A 15319-nucleotide genomic window follows, 5' to 3' on the forward strand; every position below is an offset into this window, starting at 1 on the left:
TTCAGAAAAAGATCCAGCTCAGTCCTGGGCACTGCAGTCTAAGATGGCCTTTGGTCCTGGGCACTGCAGTCTAAGAGGGACTTTGGTCCTAGGCACTGCAGTCTAAGAGGGACTTTGATCCTGGGCACTGCAGTCTAAGGCCTTTGGTCCTGGGCACTGCAGTCTAAGATGGCCTTTGGTCCTGGGCACTGCAGTCTAAGATGGCCTTTGGTCCTGGGCACTGCAGTCTAAGATGGCCTTTGGTCCTGGGCACTGCAGTCTAAGATGGCCTTTGGTCCTGAGCACTGCAGCCTAAGAGGGACTTTGGTAAGCTCCAGGGTATTCGTCTTGTGAAGAGGCTGGTCTGGGGATGGAGAGGTTGAAGGATTTGAGGATGGCTTACTGTCAGGACAGAACTGAGGGGCATTAGTTCTGGAAGGGCTGGTGAGTCTTGCTTAATTGAAATTGACTCAGTTTAACAGTTAGCAAAGTGGATGCTAAGGGTATGCTTGCTGAGCAGATAAATAACCATTGCAAGGGAAGACCAGAACTACTGTTTTTTTTTAATTTTAGCTAATTGATTGATAAATAGTAATTATTTTTACCATTGCTGGAGGTGACCTCAGGGCAATGGGGAAGGTAGAGAGAGGTGGAATGAAGCTCTGAGAGGAAGACCCAGTCCTCAGTGGTGATGTCCATCCATGCCTGTACTTCCAGCTCAGGGCCATTAGCTGCAGTTGGATAAGAAGACCATCCAGGCAGCAGTTACATTTGAATCCAAGCCTATTGTGAGTCTATTAAAGTTCCTCATTATTTGACAGAAACCGAGCCTGGCTGTGGAAATCCTCTGATGAACAGCTTGGTCAAGTTTTGGTTGCTTTATCTGGTCGATCCATTAGGGGTGACTCACATCAGAGCCACGGGTCTCTCCCAGGGACAAAAAGAGGTGGAGAGGGGAGTCCTTTCTCCCTGCTCCATGTAAACAGCCCCGACATGGTTCCCAAATCCTCAGTTATTATTTAAGAAAAGCGGCTGACTGTTGCAAACATCTCCTAACTTCAGTCATGATCTAAGCACTCAAAGGGTCTGAGATGCTCACTTTGGGGCTTTCACACATCACATGTTCCCATTTAATTTCCACAAACCCACATTTTCAAGATGCAGACTTGATACCCAGGAGGAGAAAGTGAATCTTCAGCAGAGCCAGGGTTCCTGCTGATATGGCACTGGACACTGTGGGCCTTGCTTCTCTCCTGATATTCCAACATGCCACAGCCTGTGCAAGTGGGACTTCTGCAGCATGCATACACACATACACACCACACACACATACACACACACATACACACACACCATACACACACAGACCACACACACACACATACACACACCACACACACATACACACACCACACACACATACACACACATGCACCATGCACACACACACACCACACACACACACCACACACACACCACACACACACACACACCATACACACACAGACCACACACACACCACACACAAACACACCACACACACACCACACACACATACAAACACACCACACACACACACCACACACACACACACACACATACCGTATATTTACACTCAGATCAGGGTGGTCAAGTCATGCAAACTGCAGTATTTTCTTCCCGTCCTGCCTCTCTAAATTCAGCTCACTGTGAGTGAGCACAAACATGGAAGGTACTAGAAGGCAGCTTCTAGGTACTAGGGAGGCAGGTTTGGACAGATTCACAAAATGGGGCGGATACTCCTTGGATGTTCAGTAGGAAGCCAATTAGGAAAGCCAATGCTAGGATTGTCACAAGGGCCGAGGAACTGTGTATGAGGAACGACAGCTGTCATAGACTGAAACGTGCCCATCAGTGATAACAGCTTCCCGAGGTGTCTGTTCAAAGGTCAGACACCTCACTCCAGTGAGCACTCTGTGACAGATCTACTAGGAACCAGAGCTTTGCTGGCCGCTTGTCACTTCAGGGAGACCTGAGCTGCCCCACATCCTGTGGTTCTAGTTTGAGCCTTGGGGGGCAGCATTGGCCTTGCTTTGGGAGGGTGGCCTGGGCCAGAAGAAGGAAGAGGACTGTGGGGGTTGTAGCTCCCCTGGTGAGTACCTTCCTTCTCATCACCAGCAATGGCTAGGGAATGATGTGAGTCTTCCCCGTGTACCTCTGTCTGTATGACACCGTGTGAAGGCAAACTCATCATTGTTCAATGATGTACCTGTATATATGGCCAGTGTGGGGCCATTCAGCACACACGGAAGATGCAGGTGCCGTGATTGTTGTATGACATGCATGGGTGTGCTGCCACGTGACTCTCATTATAGTCTTACTATGTGGTGCTGAGTCCATCCTGTCCTGTTAAGAACCAGTGTGATGGTACAAGGCTAACTCCATTTACTACAGCAGAGCATGCCAATGGTGCTATGGCGGGTTCTGGTGTAAGGCAAGGGTACCATGGGGCCCAATTGACATAGATTGTGCCAGATTCAAGGGTCTAGGGGTGTGCCACTATTTCTGGTTACGGATGTTGCTGTCAGCTAGAGATGACCTAGGTACTAGGATGGTGGATTTGTGTCATTATTAGCAGACGTGGATGTGAGCCACAGTGGGTGGGCACACAGGTTGCTGCCATCGTGAGGGGCAGTAGATGTGTACATGCACAGCAGAAATTTGCCATGACCATTGTGCAAACATGAAAAATATGTTTCTGGAGGTGACGAGCCTCCCTTTCTGTGTCTTCCCTGCCTAAAGGCCACAAGCAAACCAACATAGCAGCTCCTGCCCACTTGGAAAGGAGCAAGAAATTTTTACTTTAGTTTTTCAGAGAGGTCCCGGATCTCACATCTGCACCCTGACTCACTGGTAACATATGGGTGTGTGTGTCTGTGGAAATTCTCTGGGGATCCTTTCTTGTCCCCAGAGCCTTGTCTCCAGTTCAGCCCACCCCTCCCTGCATCCGCCTACCAGTTCCTCCCGAGTCCTGCATGCCCTTATCCATGCCCATCTCCCCATCCAGGCACCCATTAACATGTCAGAGCAGCCCTGTTCCAGCCCACACAGTGTACCCTGGGGCATCCCTACACAGTAGCTCCTTCTCATCTGGAGCTTTCCAGAAACCTGGCATTTTCCCGTCTGTGTACCGGTCTGCAGTGTCACCAGCCACCAAAAGGGGGGTGTTTGGGTGGCGATTATCCCTTCTCTTGGCTCAGCTTCTTTCTCAAGCTCCCTGCTGGGCCTTCTGGGACCTCCACCTCCAGCCCTTACCCCTTCTGGTCGGTCAGACGTCCCTGTCCTCTGATGACCTCAGTGCATGCTCTATCAGCCCCTAATTGCAGAGCCCTCAGTCTTGCCTTGCTCCTACACGGTGGGTGCAGTATTAAATACTGCTACTTGGGCCTTGGAGTCTCCCCTTCTTGGTGGCCCTTCACCTCCTAGACTCTTGGCCTCTCCTCTTCCTGTGAAGAACCTGCTTCTAGATGTTCCTCACACCACAGAAGCCTCTCCTTCAGCACACGGAAACAGCACTGAAAGTAGAGGCTCATTCCGGAATCCCACTTTAAGTCTCTCTGCTCTGTTAGACAAGGTATGTCCTACTCAGCAGGGGCGGAGCAGCGATATGCCTTTAAACAATACAAATCCTCAGGCCTTTTCCACACACAGCAAAGCGGTCTCTGGGCCTGGAGACTTGCCTCTTTTCTTGGCTCCCCAGTAGTTTCCGACTCATATGCTGGCTGGGAAGCCCTGGTCTTGAGCCCACGGAACCGGAGAATGCTGTGATTCACTACCCAATCTTTTGCAAAAACAAAAAATGAATCAACGAGTCACAGACTATCTTAGGACTACCAGAGGCGCTACACACTCACTCAGCATCACAATCCCCAGTTCTGCAAATCTGTGCCTAGAGCTTGGGGTTGGGAGGTTCTCCATCTGGGAAGGATTTTTACTGTCCAGGCTCCTTGCTCCTTTTGCTGTGGAAAGCACCACCCGGTGTCCTATGAAGGACTGCTGTCACATGTCACTTGCATTCCCCACATTGGTGCAAAGGCAACCAGCAGGGTCTTGTGCTCAGAGTGGGTGAACAGAAAATGACGTGTGTCCCGTTAGGACCAGCATGTGCTGGCCCGCAGGCAGATCTTGCTTGTTGATAAAATGTATTGTCAAGGACATTGTTGCTGCTTTATTAAAGCAAGACATACCAAAAGATCATGGACAGATGATAACAAGCTCCTGGACCTCTGGTCAGGAAATGAATATGCTGAAGGGCCCCAGGATGGAATTTTCTGAGAGTGATGGTGGGAAGGAGTACATGTGTTTGGGAGACAGGGATGACAAAAAGCAGTTAAACATGCATCAAAAGTTAATAACACTTGGCTGCCGCACACGTGGTCCGAGGTTCAGTCTGGAGAACTATATAAAAAGGGAGAAACAGTCAGTGATAAAACTAATCATTTTCTGTACTTATACTCTCTGGGAAAATAAGGCCAGAAAGGGAAGAGCTGTTCTTAAAGTCACACAGCAAGTTCACGAACCTTCTAATTCCTCGGTAACTATTCCTCTGTAGGTGTAAGTCAGCACCCAGCCACACCTCCTTTAAAGACGCCTTTCATACTAGGTGCCATTTTAGGGACACCACCGATGCCAGCTCTTTAAGCCACACAGCTACCCTGTGTTCCTCTGTCAAACCTGGACAGGGAGTCCGCGGCATGCCAGGTACTTCCTCACCGCTCTCCCTCCTCTGCTTCACACCAAGAGAAACACACATGCTCTTATTCACACTTTTATGGCCCTTTCAGCTCCCAGACTCTTGGATGTGGGGGGCGGGGAGGATGCTCACAAACGGTTCACATGATTACAACATGGGAAGTGCTGTCCTGGGGGAGGGTGGAGGGAGAAGGAGAGGCACACAGGCAGATGGAACCGAGAGCTCCAAGCGGGGAAGGACACAGGCTACGGTGCTGGTGCTGATGCTGGTGCTGATGCTGGTGCTCCTGACTTCAAAGGCTCCCACACTCCCCAGAGATGGGGTGGAGCCTCAGTTTCCCTCTGCCTTCCTGTCTGTGTGAGGAGACTTGGTTTCCTCATCGGTACAATGGGAGATCGTCTCTACCTCTCGGGCTAGTCGGAAGGCTTTGGAGCTCTGCTTTGAGTGACAGCCCACTCCCTGGAGCACCCACCAGCTCTCTGGCCATGCGTGGGGCTCTCTTCTGGAGCCCAGGGCGGTGCCACCTATTAGACACAGCCTACTTTTATGACCTTCTTGGCTAGGAATTCTGCCTTTAAATCCCCCAGAGTTTAAGTGGGGAGGAGAAAGAGAAGAAAGGAATGCTCAGGTGAGTAGTGTGACCCTTCCCCTCCTGCCCCTCACTGTTTTGCTCTCCAAACACAGGAGACTGAGATGTGGTACTCCCCAGTGGGAGCCACCTGAAGGAAGTCCAGTGGCGGCTCAGACATCAGGCTCAAGAACAGGAGCAATTTTCCACCCACAAATTTAGAAATGACTGTTTCTGTTTCTTCCCAACCTCCAGCTGTTTCTTTCTGGTAAGAAAACAAAGTAAAACAAAAAACCCCCTTTATTTGGCAAGTGAAAGGTCTCAGGAAGTCATAGCCAGGAAAAAAAGCTTAAAGGCACTACAGCAGAGGGGTCTCTGTTACCAGACCTCTCAGCAGGGGTAGAGTCACTGTCTCTGCCGGACTCCATCCCTACTGCACAGTTATTATCACCCCTCCCCCCCATTGTCACTTAGCTGCAGTCAGGTGCGCGGAGGTTAAACATCTTGTTCTGCTAAGAAACACCAGCCCCAGCATCCCAAGTTGGTGTGTGTTTGCAGTTGGTCATAGCACTGGAGAGGAGCTGGGTAGCTTTCTGGACGGCCAGGATGCAGCTGTAGGACATCTGGTCCTGGAGTTTGGGTGACTCTGATGGGACATCCTGGGGACCTTGGCATGGGGCTGGAACCACCCTTCTCTAGCAGGCCCAACTTCACTCAGCCTCAACCTCCTGCCTCTGCTCTTACCCACTAGTTTTCTTCCCAACTGCCGTAGGATCTGTAGGAGGATGTGCGTGTAGAATATACATCTGACTGCATCCCTCTCCTTAAGGCACATGGGGGCCACGGTTTCTCTTACCACCCGGCACCCACTCCTCCCTCACATGCGGCCAGCTTTGGGGGAGCCATCTGTGCAGCGGCCCCTCAGTATCCATGGGCGAATCAGTTCCAGGACCCCATGGATACCAACACTCTTGGATGTTCGAGTCTCTTGTATAGAGCACAGTAGTATTTATATAACCTGGGTGTGCGTTTTGCAGCCAGCATGACCGTGTCCGTTGGTTTTCTTGGCTCAGGCTGTGTGATTCAGGCAAGATACGGAGGTCCTCCATATCTGCTTAGGCTCGACTGAGCTATAGTCCAAAATGTTTGGAAAAATATTGCCTCTGTACTGATGATGTATGAACTTTTACACCTCGAGTGATACAGGACAGTAGATTTCACAGCATTCACACCATGTTAGGCACTGTAAATAGTCTAGAGATGTTTTCTGGGTGTTTGTTTGTTTTAAAGACAGCCTCGTGTAGCTCTGGATGGCCTGGAACTCACTATGTAGCCAAAGACGGCCTTGAATTCCTTTTCATCCTGCCTGCACATCTGGTGTGCAGGGGTTATCCCTGTGCACTCCCATGCCTGGCTTAAAGATGCTCCACATCTGTGGGCCCCCATGTCTTTGGGGCATCTTGAAAGCAACTTCTTGTGGATACCAAGTGTAAGTCTATGAGTCTGTGCTGTACACCAGTCTTTCCATGGTATGGGGAGCCCCTGAGAAAGCATATACAATTTCTGTGTCTTTAGTTGTGGAATTTGGCACAGAGTTAGGGTGATTCCTGAAGGAGATAGGGCTACAGCAGAGGCTGGCCAGGGGCAGCTGGCTGCTTTGTGTCTTTGGGACCAGAGTCCTTACATCACAGCAGAGCTCCTGGAAGAATTTGCTTAGTAAATGAATAGGGTCCATCCCCTGATACCCAGCGATAGCCCTCAGCCTTCCTCTGTGATGTCACCAGGGCTCTCCCAGAGCTCTTTGTTGGTGACTTGTTCTCCATTTGCAGGCTAGATCTCTTGGGGTGGGGGTGGGGCCACGGTTATATAAGTAGCATCTTCTGTGTGTGCGGTGTTCACCTCTTCTGATGGGAGTGGAACAAAGCCATGCTCTCTCGACTCCCCGGTGATGCTCCTTCCTGCCTCAGCCCAGCGGCAGGACAGCCTGCTGCCTGGAATGACTTTGATCAAGGCTCCTCTGTCTTCACTCTCCCGCGCCCTCCACAGGCCTGTTGTGGCCCCTTTGATCAGCTCTGTGACTTTCCACTGTGCTTCATCTGGTTCCATTAGGATCCGAAGCTTCCGCTGCCTCCTGTCACTGCCCTGCTCAGAGTCCTCTCCTGACTCACTGTTGCCTGCAACACAGAGTCCGGAGTCCGAATCCGTGAGCCCTCGCTGGGCCTCTTCCCCTCCCCAGCCTGTACATTGCGGCTCTGCTCCCAAACACTCCCTGCCATGATTCTTTCCTTTCCTGACTTGCTCATCCTCTTGTTTGCTCCCACTGGATGTAAGAAGCCGGAGGACACAGGCTGTGTCTTCTTTATCCGTAAGTCTTCAGTGTCAAACCCAAGTCTCTCTTTTGTCTGATGGTCAGTGACAGTTTCCAGAATGCATGGACCACAGGTGTGGTATTGTGCCACCTGCAATGGCTTGAGGTGGCCTGTGGCATCTTAGGAATGGGACTTGCAGACCCAGTCCTAGGTGAATAGATAGTCTGGGACCCTTGCTGTAATCCTGCATTACCCATCTCGAAGCTACACATAATCTCTTTGGACCTCTCCCATGCTTGAGCCTATAATGGTGTTCTGCCCTTGGAATGTTTTGGATGCCATTTTATGTGGGGCCAACACTGATTTGACCTGTCCATCTGGATCCTATTTGGAGTACCTCTGTCAGTATGATCTGGGTGGAGCTGATTTCATGTTCCACGTCTGTGGTTGGACATCCAAGTCAGAACTAGCTTAATTAGAGCAGTAAGTGGCTACCTGTCCTCAGGGACTGTCCTTGTGTGGCAAGTGACATTAAGACAATAAGAATTAGCTTTGGGTATCAGCTGCGGGGTTTGTGGGGCTGAGGCTCTGGGTTGGTTTTCCAACTTCCAGAAAAGCCCACATGAAGGCAATGCCAGCACAGAGAAGCCCAGGGCTTCGAGAAGGGCAAAGGTGACTCCCTGATGGTTCTGTGAGGACCAGGGCTCCTTTCTGCTTCCTCTGCTCAAGGGGTCGGGGACGACAGCCACCAAATGCTACCTTTCTACTTACGCCATACACTGTGGCAATTTCTGCCCACTGGAGACCTTCTGAACGCTACCTGTGGGGCTGTACATGTCTTCCTTCAGAAAGGGCTGCTATGTAACACTTTTACATTTACAGGAAGGACCAGGTACTGCTGCCTCCAGGCTGCCACATGGCCTACCATGGCATGGCTTCTACACTTACAGAACTCAGGGTCACGAAGGAGCTTGTAATGTAAATCTCAACTCAGAGCTGTGTCCGGGTCCCGGCTTTGTACCCATGGATCCCATCTGCTATGGCTGTATCAGTGACAGCACGCATGAGTTTTGTGTGTGGTCCCTCCACCTCCCCTCAACCTCAACCCCCGAGTGTGTCAGCTTGGTTGGCTAGGTGTCATTGTTCCTGAAGATTTGTCCGAGCTTACTCTGTCAACTGCAGCTAGAATTTCCCCTCACATGATCAGTGTTTGGGAGACCCTGCCCAGGAAAGACATTTGGGGACAAGAGTTTTCCCGAAGGTCCTCCACAGTGGCAGCAGGACTTTCTCAGACCTGGGATCACTTCAGCTCCCAGCTCTATTCTAGAGAGCCGTCCCTTCAAGTGTCTTGCCAGGACTTTGACCTCTTTTGTGTGTGATATGTTTGCAAGGTCTCTTATTCTTGGCTGTATAGTCTTTTTCTGGGTGACTTTTGGGATACTTTTGGACTGTCATTGTTGAGGCCTCTCTGCCCTGAGTGAATCTCTTGGTTCCAAGGCATCTGTTTAAAAAAAAACAAAACCCTTTTCCCAAAGGCGCTGTTGGTTTTCCAGCAGCCTCTCTGCCAGCTCTCCTTAGCTTCTTTTGTTTCGTTTCCACCAGCATGGTCAGTCATGCAAGGCAGTAAGCAGGAAGGAGGCTGTGTGTGCATGCGTGTGTATGTGTATGCATGTGTGTTGTATGTATGTGTATGTATGTGTTGTATGTGCGTGTATGTATGTGTGTGTGTTGTGTATGTATGTATGTATGTGTGTATGTATGTCTGTGTGTATGTGTGTGTATGTATGTATGTGTGTGTGTTGTATATATGTGTTGTATGTGTGTGCATGTATGTGTGTGTTGTGTGTATGTATGTGTGTGTATGTATGTATGTGTGTGTATGTATGTCTGTGTGTATGTATGTGTGTTGTATGTGTGTTGTATGCATGTGTGTTGTATGTATATGTATGTATGTGTTGTATGTGTGTGTGTGTATGTGTATGTGTGTGTGGGAGGGGGTGTGGGGATGCTCATGGTGGTTCCAGCAGCACATGAAGCCAAGTCTTAGTATATGTCTTTCAGAGGCGTAGTGGTGGGGGATGGAGTCAGGATGTCACATAGGTTTCCATGCCAAGCAGTGACCTCGCTGGGCACAGCCCATGCCTTCTTCCAGTTCCTCTCCTCCTCACCCTGCTTTGTGCCAGGACGCAGGCCCACATGGCTCAGTCAACAGGCTCCCTTGTCTGTGGGTTCCGTTAGGTTTTATCAAAAAGTGTCAGCGATGATTAGGAGTGGCTGGATGTCCCTTGGCTGAAGCTTGCATTTCCTGCTGAGTGGTTGGTCTTTGTACAAGCAAGTCCAGCATGAATACATGGCTGAATTAGCTTGCCCTCAGTTCCATTGAGGAAATTCACTGATTTCTTTGATCTGGTCAGTTTCCTTAGAAAATGGCTGGTTTTGGAGACCCAAAGGCTCCAAAGATCAGACATAGACTACTCTATCACTTGGGGGGAAACCAAGGCGGGTAATTGTTGGGATCATACCCTGGCCTCATTGATGAAGACTATGACCCAATCCCCTCCTCTCATCTCGGCTGGACTCTGGGCAGAGCAGGTCTTACAACATATTCACCATTTCCTTTCTTTGGCTCTGTCTCTTCCATTTATAAATAAGGAAACTGAGGACCGGCATCTCCCCATCACTGCTCACCTCAGGACATCTCCCTCCTGCATGCAGCAGCCCACACAGCATCCTGTAAATAACTGCATGTTCCCAACACCTCTCCCTCTTCTCCTTGGAAACCTGTTCTGTCTTTGGACTTGGGTTGTCAGATTTCCCTGCTCGGTTTTGTGCAGAACATGGCAGGAGGCAGGCGCTCCGGCTGCAATGCCAGGCTTAGAGCTGGGGACTGGCTCAGGTATCTACCAGCTGGTTGACCACTGGCACATCCCTGGACCTCTCTGAGCCTCAGTTTCCTAGTTTGAGATGCAGGGGGTAATAGCAAATGTCTGTGGTGAAGACAGAGTGGAGAGCATCCTACTCAGTGCTGGCTGAGTGTGAGGCATATGTAGGAAATCACTGAAATCGAGTCTCACATACACTACGTCACTAAGACGTGCAATGACCTTGCAAGATAAATATGACAGCTAGGCCCATTTTTCAGACAAAGGAAAGGGTGGAGAGAATGCAGGACACAGGCCAAGGTCACACTGCTGGAAAGTGCCAGAAGGATTTGCCTCTGGGCCTTCAGTCCATCTGAATGGAGATGTGTTCACTCCAAGGTTGTGTGCAAGATGTCCCAGGAGACTGCCTACTGCCTAGTGTCTGTGGTTGAGCTATGGTTTGAGAGTGTTTTGCCAATGTTCCTGAAAAGGAAATTTCATCCCACTGCCGCCCTGTCTGGGAGGTGCTCAAGTCGTGGGAGGCGCGCTCACGCTGGGTGAGTGCCTTCCTTCCTCCTGGATGTGAGTCCTGTCTCTGTCAGGCCTGATTAGTCACTGCCAGAGAACTGTTCCAGAGAGTTTGTGTCTTTGTCATGGGCTCACTCGCCCTTACACCTTCAGCTTCATGCAGAAGTGGCACAAGGCTGTCACTACCACAGACAGAGCAGGACTCACCATACCCTGGGGCATCTCCCTCACAACAGACCTCGGTTATTTACAAGCCGCCCACTCAGGTGCTCAGTTATAGCAATGGAAAAAATGGGCTTGGGCTCTGGCCCTGTAGAGCTTCTTCCTTCTAACATTCCTTTGGTAAGCTGTCCTTCCCCTTGCCATGTGGTCTAGACAGGGTCAAGTCCCCTCCCCTTAAGTTCTAGATATTGCCTTGGAAGCCGGGCATTTGGTTTCACTGTGATTTAGGATTGGGCATGTGACTGAGAGGCTAGTGAGACCCAATCCTGGGACTCGCTCAAGAACATTTGAAAATGCTCTGCCTTGGAATTGCTGAGTCAGGAGAGTAAAGTGTGGAGCTTCAGGGTCATGGCGTGGGGGAAATGCTCGCTTTAGAGGGGTCAGGCTGGGGTAGGGAGTGGATCTGGGGACTGGGGACAAGGGTAAGCAAGCTGCTGCATCAAGCCTTTCCTGAGGTCCAGTTCACTCCTTGAGTCTGTCCACCACCTGAACCAATGTCACTCCTTAGAAGCCATTTTAGCTCCCTACTGCATCTAAAACAGAATTGGTGGCATTGTGCTCAGTGCGCCATTGTTTGTTATTTTACTTAATCCAATGAGGCAGCTAGTGTGTCTGTTACCAGGAAAGGGGGCAGGGCTGAGAGGCGGGGGTCACTTTAGCTGAGGATACACAGGGGGCTGTGGTTAGATCCAGGCATTCTGACTCTAGACTGCACTCTAGACTCTTCTGGTCACAGGCCCACTGACTCCCCCATTCAGTACTGAGAACGACTTCCTATTTAATACTATGGCAGCGGGCTGGCTTACTCACCCCTGCTTAGTACTACGACCGACCGCAGGCTCGATACTCACCCGTGCTTGGTACTGGGGACGAAATTCAGTTTGGCCATGTGCTACCTACTCTCTATCTCCCATCCAGTCCCTCTGTCCCCCCTCCTGTCCCTGCCCTCCTAGGGAAGAGGTCTTTGCTGGCCACATCTTCAGACTAAACTGTCTCCTGGAAGGGTTAGTATAGCCCAATCGTTTCCTTAGCTTGACTGAACCTCAGTGATTATTTGGTCCAGGTTTAGCTCTTGCACTGTGTGGGTGTGCGCTGGGACAACGATGACCTTGGTCTGGCCCTTGTGGCAGCCTTGAGGCTCTGGCCTAGTGCCTGGCCTGTGGTGAGCCTCCAGGGGATGTCTGCCTCCTAGCAATACTCACCCCTAGCAATACTCACACACCTGTCTGAAAGTGTGCTGAATTACTTTGACTCGGCAGAATTCCTTCCTGCTCGGTTGAAGTCGGCACAGCAGGTGAAGGCACTTGCCACAGAAGCCTGACAGCCTGCATACAATCCCCAAAGCACACGGAAAAGGGGAAGGAGAGAGTCAGCTGCAGCAAGTTGTCCTCTGACCTCTACACACATACCTTGGCACATGTGCCCTCCCATCGCGCGCGCGCACGCGCACACACACACACACACACACACACACGTGTACACATACATGCATGCAAGCATATACACACATACTAAATAAGTAAATAAATACACATTTATTTGTATGTATATATAATTAGACTGTGACTCCTTGGCCACAAACTCTTTTCTCGGCCTCTGCATGTGTGGGTAGGCTACTGCAGAGAGTGGCCAATGCTGTCTTTCCTTGGTGATACTGATAATCGATTACATCAGCATAAAAGATTGCACCAGTAATGTCCCCTGCTGTGTGGCAGGCTCAGCTCTGGGCTTTCTCACCATTACCCCATGCAGTCCTATGGCAACTGTCCTATGTCCTTCCGTCACCACTGCGCAGGAAAGCCAAGGCTCGGAGAGGACACCCTGCCTGCTTTTGTTTCATCCGTTTGAGTTGGACTCTTTCTCGTGGGGTCAAGAGTCGTTGTTTTCTGGTGAGTCTGTGGTGCAAATGCATGATTGACTGGGTTGGAGGAGGTCTGGCTGTCCTCTGAGAAAGAGACCTTTGTAGGAGGAGTAGGGAGAGCCATAGGTCAAAGGGGGGGGGGGTGGCCAAGAGCTGAGGAGTGCTGGGCAGAGAGAGCAGCCTGAAGCACTCTTATCGGGCACGTCCTGACTGTGTGCCCTGGGGCTAGGCACTTTACCTCTCTGAGCATACTGCAGAGCTGATTCCAGGACTGGAGTAACACCAGACTATCTGTACCGCGTCTCAGGCACTGCGTGAGTGCAGGCTTCACTGATGCTGAAGATTTCCTACCTGCGTGCACTTGTGTGGCCATCATGACAACTCCAGGGAACGGTGCCAGGTGCCAGAGCCTGGCCCGGCGGTGAGGAGCACTGTGTCACTGGCGCTACTCGCTGGAGTAGCGCCTCCCTGAGTTTTGCCATGTCTACATGGCACCTGTGCTGTTGACTTAACATTTCTCTCTAATGCACTCACTTACAAAAATAAAACCCTTCATTGCATTTATTTTACAAAGAATCCTCAGAGGGCCACTTTGAACCAGCAAGCCTGTGTTCCTTCTGCGCACAGGATGAACGATCTCTATAAAAGCAATGAGAGAGATGCTGTGGGAACAGCGAGCTTCAGGCTGTTGAGGCCTGAGTCTCAGGGTGGGCCTGGAGTCTGAGGCTCACCCTATGCTCAGTATCACGTGAGGGTGAGTGAGAGGAGACTGCTAAGGGCTTATTGGGTCCTCACATACAGATAAAGTACGTGCTCCACAGAGCCGAAGATTCAGGAAGGCCTCCTCTGTGGGCTACCTTGTAGCCCACAGAGAAGGATATACTTGCCGCTCCAACCCTCAGTTTCCCCAAGTCCTAGCAACTGGGAAATTGCAGGTGTGATTCCCATTTCTAAGGGGTCACAATCAGGCACTGTGGGTGTGGAAATGGTGGCCAGGTTCCTGGCACCAAGAACAGAAACACTGGTTCTGCTCCTTGACCCTGATCAAATTGAGAATGCCTGTTACAGGCTCTTCCTTCCTCCTCAGAGAACCTGGCAGCCATGGGTTCAAGTCCTTTCCCTTATAGTCCTCCAGGGTCAGATCTCCTTTCTGTGCCTCAGTTTCTTCATTTTCTAAAATGGAGCAGTTAGAAGCTACCTCTCCATGCTTCTATAGATCCAGCCTTGTCACACAGGTGAGATTTTACACACATGTGAAGGCTCATCTCTACTCCCTACAACTTCCTGGATCACCCAGTCTGCCTCCCAGGAAACATAAGCCAACAAGGAAAGGTCTGGGTTCCTACAGTGGAAGGGACTGTTACTAAGATGGGTATTGCAATTTCCAGCTATGGCAACTTCTGTTTTTAGCTGGAGTCACTGCTCGGCCCCCTGTGGAAAGAATGCGGTGCAGAAATAGCCCGTCCCAGGGGCTGCCCAAGACAAGGGCTTATTTTGACTTAGGATGCTGCTGAAGCTGTGGCAGCCTTGTCAAAATACATCTGCTTCTTCTTATGCTGCCCACGGATGCTGAGACACAGCCAGGACCACAGTGTGGCTGCCAGATGCTCACATCTGGAACTTGACTCCTGGGAGCTGAGGACAGTGGCAGCCACTTCCTGAGCTCTGGGGGGGGGCATGAAAGAGCCCATTTTGGTATCGAGGTGTATTCACTTGTGTGGCCCCTAGGCTGGAGTGTCCAAGCTGCTCCTCTGTGGCCCCACAGAGGGGTGCAGGGGATCAGTAGACACGTGTTCTATGGGAGGGTAAGCAGGGCCCAGAAGGACTGATTACTGCAATGGAGTCTCCTCCAATCTGGTGCTTCCTTAGTCAAGTCCCTATGCATCCTGAAGCCGCATTAGCCCCCTCCCTGTAAGCCCTGTCTCTCCTCACTGCTCACAGCCCAGGGCCCATGTACTTGCCCTAGGCAGGACTGCTCCCTAGTGCAAATAAGGCAGGACCCTTATTTTCTTGCCTGGTGACTCAGCTTGTCCCCCAACTCTGAGACGCAGGGATGAATAGATGCTGAGAGAGAAGCAATGACTGGTGGTGCTTGTGTGCTTCAGTGAGGGTGTCGCCACTCAAACCTGTGGAGGAAGCTTCTCACTCTGGGGGGACAAAGTACGGGGGGGGCACCCGCCTGTCACGGCTCCCCATAAGGAAGGTGCTCAGATGTGGAGCACCCAGCTCCCAGGAATGCCACCTTTGGATTCCTCATCC

Source organism: Phodopus roborovskii, unplaced genomic scaffold, assembly GCF_943737965.1.
Source record: "Phodopus roborovskii unplaced genomic scaffold, PHOROB, whole genome shotgun sequence".
Taxonomy (NCBI): Eukaryota; Metazoa; Chordata; class Mammalia; order Rodentia; family Cricetidae; genus Phodopus; species Phodopus roborovskii.